Here is a 10,075-nt window from a genome sequence, read left to right as displayed (position 1 = left end):
ACACTGGCTAGGCTGATAGTTGCTTCACGAGCTTCGTTTAGCTAGGTGCGGTCATCAGCAGTAAATGAAGGAGGGAGCACTGGAACTGGTTGATGGAGAGCTACCAAAACTTTCTGCATCAGCTCTGCTTGCTAGACATAGCAGGAATGTGCTTCATCGGCCTTGCTTGTTAGAGCAGCAATGGCCTCAGCATTGGCTTGAATTGCCACTTGTAGCGAGGAGAGCTGGCCTTTGAACTCTTGAACTTCAGCCCTGATAGCTGAGAGGTCAGTAGCTACTTCGTCCCTACGAGACATGTCTTTATGGACCTCGTTCATCTTGATAAAGACAGTGTTGACTGCGGGGAGGAGCAGTTTCACGTTCGTAGCCATGTCATATTTTTCTTCCATGGCTTAATCCTCAAAAGGACCTCAAGGGTCTTTAGCGTTATCTGAAGGATTAACGTTGGTTGGCTCCATGGTGCACTAGAGAGGATGAGCACCAATTTGTTGAGGAGCTTCGAGAGGAGATACCTCAGGTCCAGTGGTGGGTGTCTCATCATCTGGGCGCGGTTATCAGTGGTGAATGAAGGTTCAGGCGCTGCCATTGGTTGTTGGAGGGCAGTAAAAATCAGCTGCATGAGCTTTGTATGCTGAGCAAGGTAGAAGTTTTCTTTATTGCCTTGCTTGTTAAAGCAGCAATGGCCTCAGCATTGGCTTGAACTGCCACTTACATGTTGGAGAATTGGCCTTTGACATCTTGAACTTCAGCCCTGACGGCTGAGAGGTCAGCAACGACTTTGTCCCTTTGTGACATGTCTTTATGGACTTCGTCCATTTTAATGAAGACTGTCTCGATAGCAGGGAGGAGCAACTTCACGTGCTCAGCCATGTTGTATGCTTCTTTCATGGCTGGTTTCTAAGAAGGGCCTGAGGGGTCTTCAGCGTTATCTGAGGGATTAACGCTGGTGTGCTCCATGGTGCATTTGAGAGGATAAGCACCAGTATGCTGAGGTGCCTCGAGAGGAGCAACCTTAGGTCCAGTTGTTGGTGTTTCATCATCAGGGAGGACAGTCGCTAATGATTCAATAACACGTGTAGAGACCAAGAAAGGATGGGAGGAGAAGATGGTCGAGACTGAAGGTAGTGGGTGTTCAGCAGTAGCGATGCTGATATTCTCACCTTCAGTGATTTGGGTCACTGAGGAGGTTTGGTGAGGAGCCACGGGTATGACAGTGATTTCAGATATCACTAAAGAGCTAGGAAGGCTGACTGAAATTGACTCGGAGGTAAGGCTTGTTTCAATAGCTGAGACCTTTTGAGAGGTCATAACTAGAGATGTGGTTGTCTCCCTTTTGGCCTTCTTGGTCTTCGAAGGAGAATCAAGAGTTGGTTGGGATGGGCGTTTGGATGAAAGGGTTGTGGTGGTTGGGTTTTCCTTTGTCCAGACCAACTCGGAGGGAGAAGAAGAAGGAGGAATTGAAGAATATTTCACCATAGAAGAAAGTGCAACATCTCCATCCCTTACCTTGTGATATAGAAACATGGATCCAAGCTTGCATACAGGAAGGTTACCTTCCTTGGAGTACTTTTTGCCAAAGATCTTGGAAAAAACCATTGACAAAAAGTGAGTGTAGGGAACGACCTTCTCCTACTGTCGCTTATTCAGCTTTAGCATCAGGTCATCGAAGATCACCGCAACAAAGTTGATGGGTCGTCGGTGGATGACGAACACGCTGATGGTAAGAGTGACCCTGGATGCCGGATGCTGACTTCCCGTCTTTTCACCCATACTCTAGATGAAGTAAGAAAAGGGAAACTGCCACACCGCTAACATGCGGTTCTTCTCTATCTTCGACAGCAATTTGAGAGGCTCGCTGGAGTCTTTCTTCATTGGCCATTGGTATCCAATATCATCGAGGAAAGCGATGATGTCTTCAGTCAAAGGGTTGCTAGCAAAAGGACCCTTAGGGAAACGAAGAGCATGCCTGAGAGTGTTCAAGCCAAAACTAACGGTCATCCAGTTGAAGGTGAAAGAGATTTTCTCCACCTATTTACCCTTTCTGTTCGTTTCCTCCACCACTTCAGTGGTCATCTAGAACTGCTGAAGAGCCTCCCTCACCATGACAGGTTCATGGGTGAGAGCAAAGGCGATGGGGGACAACTTGAGGAAAGCAGTAGCGTCCTCGTAAATGGTTTTGTTGGTAGGAATGTCCAACAAGGCAATGTGGTTGTTGGCCTTCTTCAACGGAGAAGTTCATGTTCTTGGCAGCCATTGTCTGTTATAATTTAAGTAATAGGAAATAACAGGTTTATTAGTAATCCAAGATTTGAGAGTGATCTTTTTAAGTTTTAGAACAATAAAACTTCTTTTGAAAAATCCACAAAGAGGATATTAGTGTTTTTCAAGAAAAATAGTGTTTTTAAAACTTTAGATTATAACCAAGAATAATAATGTGTTATTAATCTTAATTTTTGTGTTTTAAGAGAACAAGAATCTTAAAAGATCAAACAATAGTTTCATTAGAAGAAGAAGAACAATTCAAAGTTTAAAGAATAAGTATCTATCTTAGAGTTGTTTAAGAAAAAAAGTCGAAGGATTAGAGCGTTCTTAGAGAGTTCTTGCTTTCAAAGTCTTTTTGGCAGAGGTTCAGCAACGATATTTTTAAGTGTAAAGAAAATATGAGGGAAGAGATCTCATATTTATAGGTAGGAGGAGAGAAAAAATAAATAGGAGAGAGGAAAATACGACTGTTGAGGAAACGCCATGATAAAAAATATGGCACGTTCTCATCCATAATTGGATGGAAGTTGTAGGAGGTTGCGTGTGTTAGACTTTTATGCACATCTCAAAGCGACTCGTATTGGTAACAGAGAATGTCGTCATAAAGACAATTCATTAAATATTTCTTTTAAAACGAAAAGGTTTTAAGAAATTCAAATAGTCACATTCAGTGATAAGAGAATCATTGAATAAAAACTTTTTAAAACATTTTATCACTGAAGAAGAAAAGCTTCAATGATGATTTTGTTTTAAGAAAGGAAAATATCTTAGAAGAATATATTTCCATAAAAGTGTCAGTGATAAGAGAATTACTGAAACTATCTTTTAAAAACTTTTGAATCACTGAAAGAGGAAAAGTTTAGTGATCATTTTGATTTTAAGAAAAGACAAGTATAAAGGATATATATACTTATATAAAATGTTCAGCAATAGAAAGAATCACTGAAACAAAATTTTAAAACATTTTGATCACTGAAGAAGGAAATCTTCAGTGATAGTTTTAAGTTTTAAAGAAGAAGAATGAGTATACATACCTTAGAGAGAATAGATACATTTACTCAAGAGTTCAGTGATAGAGATAGAGCACTGAAACATTTTACTTACTGATTGATGCATATAGCTTAAGAAAATTATTCTTCAATGTTTAGCATTTCCAATTCGCTGATCAAGATGTTAAATCTTGTCTCATCAAGAGGCTTGGTGAAAAGTTCAGCGAATTGGCAATCAGTGGGAACAAAGTGAAGTTTAATATCACCATTCATAACATGATCTGATAAAATGATATCTGATCTCAGTATGTTTGGTCTTGGAGTGAAGTACAGGATTGTTTGCAGTTGCAATAACACTAGTGCTATCACAATAGATAGGGATCTTTGAGAACTGAATATCGTAGTCGTTCAGCTGGTTTTTCATCCAAAGGACTTGGCACAACAACTTCCAGCGGTTACATATTCAGCTTTTAGCGGTTGATGTGGACACTGAGTTTTGCTTCTAACTTGTCCACCTCATCAATTTTCCACCTAGAAGCTGACAGCCTCTAGTAGCGCTTTTCCTATCGATTGTGCAACCTACAAAATCATTATCCAAATAACCAATTTGGTCGAAACCTGAACCCTTAGGGTACTAGAGACCCATATTAGGAGTTCCCTTCAGGTATCTGAAAATGCATTTTACAGCGATCATATAGGATTCCTTAGGTTCAGATTGATATCGTGCACATAAGCAAGTAAAATACATGATATATGGTCGACTAGTTGTGAGATACAACAGAGAGCCGATCATTCCTCTATAAACAATTACGTTTATAGGATTTTCGTTTGGATCCTTGTTGAGAGATAGTGAAGGAGCCATAGGAGTTTTCATAGATGAGCTGTTAGAGAGATCAAACTTTTTCAACATATCACGGACATACTTACTCTGACTGATAAAGATACCTTTATCTGATTTCTTGATCTAAAGACCTGAAAAGAATGTTAGTTCTCCCATCATACTAATGTGGTATTCTTTCTTCATGCAATCGGGGAATCGAAAACATAAAGAGGGATTAGTGGAACCAAAAATAATATCAATGACATATATTTGGACTAGAATTATATGACCTTTAACTCTCCTAAGAAATAAGGTTTGGTCAATCTTTCCACGGATAAATTTCTTAGAGATGAGAAATGAGGAGAGGGTATCATACCAGGCACAGAGAGCCTGTTTTAGCCCATAAAGAGCTTTATCCAAACGATAGACGTGGTTTGGATACTTTGGGTAAGGAAACCCTGGAGGTTGTTCAACATAAACTTTATCTTGAAGTTTTCCATTTAGGAAAACGCTCTTTACATCCATTTGGTAGACTTTGAAGTCTCTATGGGCAGCAAAAGCTAGAAAGAGTCAAATTGCTTCGAGTCTAGCCAATTGTGCAGAGGTTTCATCATAATCGATCCCTTCGTCTTGTCTATAACCATGAGCAACAAGTCGAGCCTTGTTACGGGTTACCACACCTTTTTCATCTAACTTGTTGCGATAGACCCATTTGGTGCCTATCACTGTCTTGTCAGGTGGACGTGGGACAAGGTACCATAATTTGTTTTTATGAAACTCAATGAGCTCCTCTTGCATAACAATGACCCAACTAGGGATTGAGATAGCATCATAGATCTTCTTGGGCTCAACTAAAGAAGGAAAGTTGACAAAGAGACATATATTACCTAGACCACGACGAGTTTGAATACCTGCATTTGGATCACCAGGAATTTGATGAATAGGATGGTCGTTAGTCCATCGCTGAGCTAGTAGAGGATTATCATCTGAGCATAGATGTTCAGGAACAGAGGATGAGACTTTAGTTGTAGATTCTTCAGCAATTGGAATAATTGCTAAAGGAGCCTCAGATTTAATGACTGATACATGTTCAGATGTTGATTGATCAGTGTTTGAAGTAGAAGGAGGAACACATCTAATGGACACAACAACGATCTCTGAAGAAGACACGTTGGGGTGATTAGCTGCAACTGGAATGATTAATGGATCATCTTCAGCTTCTGGGGCTTCAGTGTTGAGAGAAACGCTAAAGGAAGCTTCAGGTAAAATGAGAAAACATCCAGTTTTCTAATTCTTCATCATCATTTATGATGGGTTTAGAATTGGCTGAGTGAGAATCGTCAAAGGTGACATGAATAGTTTCTTCTATTGTCTATCGGCTTTGGATGAATACTCTAAAGGCTTTGGATATAGAAGAATATCCAAGAAAGATTCCTTCATTAGCTTTAGGATCAAACTTTCCTAGTTCATCACAGTTGTTGAGAATATAACACGTGCAACCAAAGATATGGAAAAAGCTGATAGAGGGCTTTCTGCCATGGAAAAGTTTGTAAGTTGTCTTCTTGAACCTCTTAAACAATCAGTGACCGATTTTGAATGAAATAAGCGGTGTTGACAACCTCAGCCCAGAAGTGAATAGGGAGATGAGACTCGTTGAGCATTGATCGAGCAGCCTCAATGATTGTTCGATTTCTCTTTTCAGCGACCCCATTTTGCTAAGGAGTTCTCACTGAAGAAAAGTTGTGAGAAATTCCCTTGTCCTCAAAGAAGTCATCCATAGTACTGTTTTTGAACTCAGTACCATGGTCACTTCTGATAAATCATAATTTAATATTGTTAAGTACTTATATCTTCTTGATGAACGATATTATGTCTTCAGGTGCTTCACTTTTAGATCTGAGAAGGAAAACCCAAATGTACGTGGATTACTCATCAACAATGACAATATTGATCCCAGATCTATCAATAACACTAATAACTAAGTTAAGAATAACCAAATTATAGTGTTTGGATGAATAAAATGATGAACACTCAAGAACAAGTAATAAACGTTCTAAGAATATACTTGAGTGCCAATGATTTCACTTTATTCCAATGATGTGAAAAACGTAAAGTAGTCACAGATTACAATAGGCCTAACCACCTATTTATACTAGTAATCTAACTAAGAAGATAACTATCTAGTAAGACTATTTAGCTAATCTTCTACTAATAGATAAAACTTATCTAAACATGGATAAACATTAAAACAAGATAAATTTTGTACAATCTAGTTGTTGATTGGTCATCTCCAGCTGTCTTCCATGGGGTATGAGTTCAACCTTATCTTCATATTTTCATTGCTTGCTTCTGGTTGAACTGGTGAAGGAAACTCCAAGTGTTAGTRCCCAGAGGGGTTATGAAGATGCACTTTCCATCGCATCTTTGGTCAGTTCATCGACCCTCTGGTTGTTCTTCAGACTTAGTCATTTTGCCTTGAAATCTTCCATCAGCCTTCTGGTTCTTCATCACTTGTTTGTCTTCATTACTTCCATGCATAAGACTTATGGGGTCTAACAATCTCCCCCTAATTAATGAAAGAGCAAACATGAACTAATCTAGAAAAATTTAAATCATAAGTGATGAACAAAGGCTATTCTAAAGAAAAGCATCTTTTGCCAAATTTTTATTGGAACAAAATGATGAATTCTTACAACGATGAAATGAAAGAAATTACAATACAAAACATAAGTAAGACTACATTCAAGGTCTCCCTTGTGATATATCCCAAAAGCGCATTAGTAGTCCTCTATATTGGACCACTGTAGAGATCTCATGAATTAGTCTCTGTCCATCTTCTATTGGCACATGAGATCTGCCTAACCTGTCTCTGATGGATTTCTGAAACCATTCAAGTGTTTCATTTGAGTACTTGAAGGCCTCGGTAAGCCTGAAGAATTTTTTCATCCCAAACTCATTTTTATATACCAGACCCAATTCTGGTTTAGTAAGTACAGAGGCAGACCTCTTCTCCTGCAGGCCAGGGAAGTCTTCATCGGGTGGAGTGCAGGATAGTCTGTCGATGCCAAGCCGAAGAGCAATTTCAAAGTCACTCTTGGTTCTATGTTTCACCAAGGTATCCATCATTTGTACGATCGCTCTGTTTGCCATCCCAAATCATATGCCCTGGTCCTGTCGCTGAGTCGTGTATGCATAAAACTCGATCAAGTCATAGGAATTGAGATTGATCTAATCATTGTCATTGAAGACGCTGACTTAACCGTGGGCTCGCTCCACTGTGTACTCGATATACTTGATGGATCTGTTGGTGAAGGTCCTCATCTTGATGTCCATGACCAACCTTATTCCATCATTTGAAAAGACAGCCCGTGGAGGTTGGGTAGTCTGTCTAACAAACCTATGGCGTAAGAGGTTCATGGATTATGGTGAAAGTATTGGAGGATTGAGAGTCAAACTTTTATCACGATCATGATATATATATATTGATGGATGTTTTCCATCATGATTGGCTCCCTCGACGGCACCTCTGGAAGTCTCCTAAGCGACTCCATGTTGGCGATGATTTCATCGACGACCCCTTAAGGAGGGTGCCTCGATGAAGAGGGAACATCCTCTTGCATCTGGGTTGGTTGGGTTGTGGGTTGTGTTTGGGTAAGGGTTGAGAGTGGGTTGGTGATGGAATGGTTTGGGTTGGTTTGGTTTGTGGTACTTCTGGTTCATTGGGTTCATGGTGGTTGGTTTCTAGTTCATGGGTTTGTGTTTGGGTTGTTTCTGGTTCACAGGGTTGTGTTTGGGTTGGAGGTTGCTATGGTGATGAAGGTTGGATGATTGAGGGTTGTGGTTGTATGGATAGGGTGGTGAAGGGTTCTGTGGTGCGAGGTGTTGGTGAAGGGGTTAAGGGAAGGTTGGGAGTTGGTGATGGGGTGAAGGGTATGTTTGTTTCTGTTTGAGGGGTGGATGGTTCTTCATCGGTTGATGAACTTAGCTCGATGGGTTCTTGGGCGATGGCGAAGGGAACATGTACATTATGTACATCTTCAGAGGATTGAGCCTCTGGTTCCCTTGCTTGTGTTCCTTGGTTTGAGGGAGAAGGTTGGTTTTGTGTTTGATATGAGGGTGGTGGTGCAGCGGATTCCATATGCTGAGTAGCCGCGGCCTGGTTCTCCCCCTTATGAGGTCCAAGACCTTGATCATCGGGGTCTGGATCCTCATGTCTTGGCCTTTGCTGCTGGAGCATGATGCTCTGCTCCTCTTCTTCTTTGTCTCCTTCCTGAAGGACGCAAGATACGCCTTTAGGACTTGTTGTCTTCGACTTTCCTCCATCGAGTGAAGGAGAGAGTTGGTGCATGCTTGTTGATCGGCAAGGCTCTGGGAGAGAGCCTTGGTTGGTTGTGCAGCATGATGTATGAATTTTGCACTTATCTCATTGAAGGATGAGACAAGTGCCTTCGACATGGCCCGTAGATCGGCCCTAGTGGCGAACTCCATGGTGGATGTGGAGGCAGGTGGGGGCATGGAGGTGGAGGTGGATGTTGATGGAGGAATGGGAATGTTGACGATGATGTTCATCACCTCCATAGTGAAGGAAGAGAAGGCTTCATCAAAAGATGGGCCTACAGAGGGGGTGGAGGAGGAGGTGGTTGGGGTATGTGGGCTAATATAGTAGCTGGGAGGGAGGTTAGGGTGTTTTGGATGGTGGCCACTTGGGATGAGAGGGAGGCTAAGGTTTCATCGATTGAAAAAGTTGGGGGTGCGATAGGTTGAGGTATTTAGGAGATTATAGAGGTTGGGAGGGTGTTAAGGGTTTGGGAAATGGTGTGTATTTGGGCGGTTATGGATGCTAGGGTCTCATCTGTCGCAGTTGCCTGGGTCGTGAGGGTGGCGATGGAGTTCATTATAAGTTGGTTTCTTTGGGTGGCAAACGTGGATGAGGTGTTATGGTGTTGGGTGATGGTATGTTGTAACATTTGGAGGCGGGTTGTGTTGTTTCTGGTTTGGGTTTTGAGGGTTGCAAGGGATTGTCGAATGGGGGTAAGATTGATGGATGGGGGGTTGTCGACAATCCCTTGTATGATGAGTTTTAGGTCTTCCAAGGACCGCTGAATCGAGTCTACAAAGGCTTGGAACTTAGCCTTTGTCACCAGATCAGCCACACGAGTAACCCCTGCAGCAATGGATTCTGCAGGTTGAGCCTCAGCTCCAAAGGCGCCATCAATGCCTTGTGAAAATATAGGCCTTAAAGGACTTCCACCAAGTCCTCGATAGCCCTCTAGCGAGGAGCTATCTCTTGATGTTGCGATATCTTCTTCTTCTTCCTCGGCTTCAGAGGCCGAGTACGAGAAGTAAGTGTGTTTCCCATTCGCTAGATCAAGTATCGAAGGGGTGGGTTGTGCATGAATAGGAGATCGCCCTAAACGATCTTGAGGATCAGCAATGATAGAAGAAACACATGCTTCTGGGTGTGTGAAGGGTAGAGGCGAGCCATGAGGCGAAGTGGCTCTTTGGTCGGTCAAATCCTTTACCTTTAGACTTAATGAAATTGGGCCACAAAACAAGTATACAATACGGCCCAACGTCGTCTTTCCAAGTAATAAAGTGGTACAAGTACCGGAATATCGTCCACAGGGATTGGAGCAAAAGTTAAATAAGAGTCCAATAAAAGAAAAGATTTCAGATGATGAAAACGAAGACTTTAGTTTGATTCCGAGTTAACACAGGTAATATAACAGAATAATAAAGCAAAATAATAAAGCGGAGTAATAAAGCAGAATAGTAAATGTAGCACGGGTGTAAGATTTGGGGTGAAATGTAAACACGAAATCCAGCAGACAAAGCTGTGGAAGGACCGGTCCCACAATTTATCTTGAAGGTATTCCTCTCGGACTTCACCTTTGCACTATATTATAGCTTTGCACCCATATCTCTATGTGGTGTTTGGACCAGGGATAGTGACAAAATGGTGTCTTCAAGATATATGGCTAAACAAATCTCTTTGTTAAAAATC

Source organism: Cynara cardunculus (assembly GCF_001531365.2).
Source record: "Cynara cardunculus var. scolymus isolate 2C chromosome LG 17, CcrdV1, whole genome shotgun sequence".
NCBI lineage: Eukaryota > Viridiplantae > Streptophyta > Magnoliopsida > Asterales > Asteraceae > Cynara > Cynara cardunculus.
The sequence above is the reverse complement of the archived record's forward strand: the minus strand, read 5'-3'. Positions refer to the sequence as shown.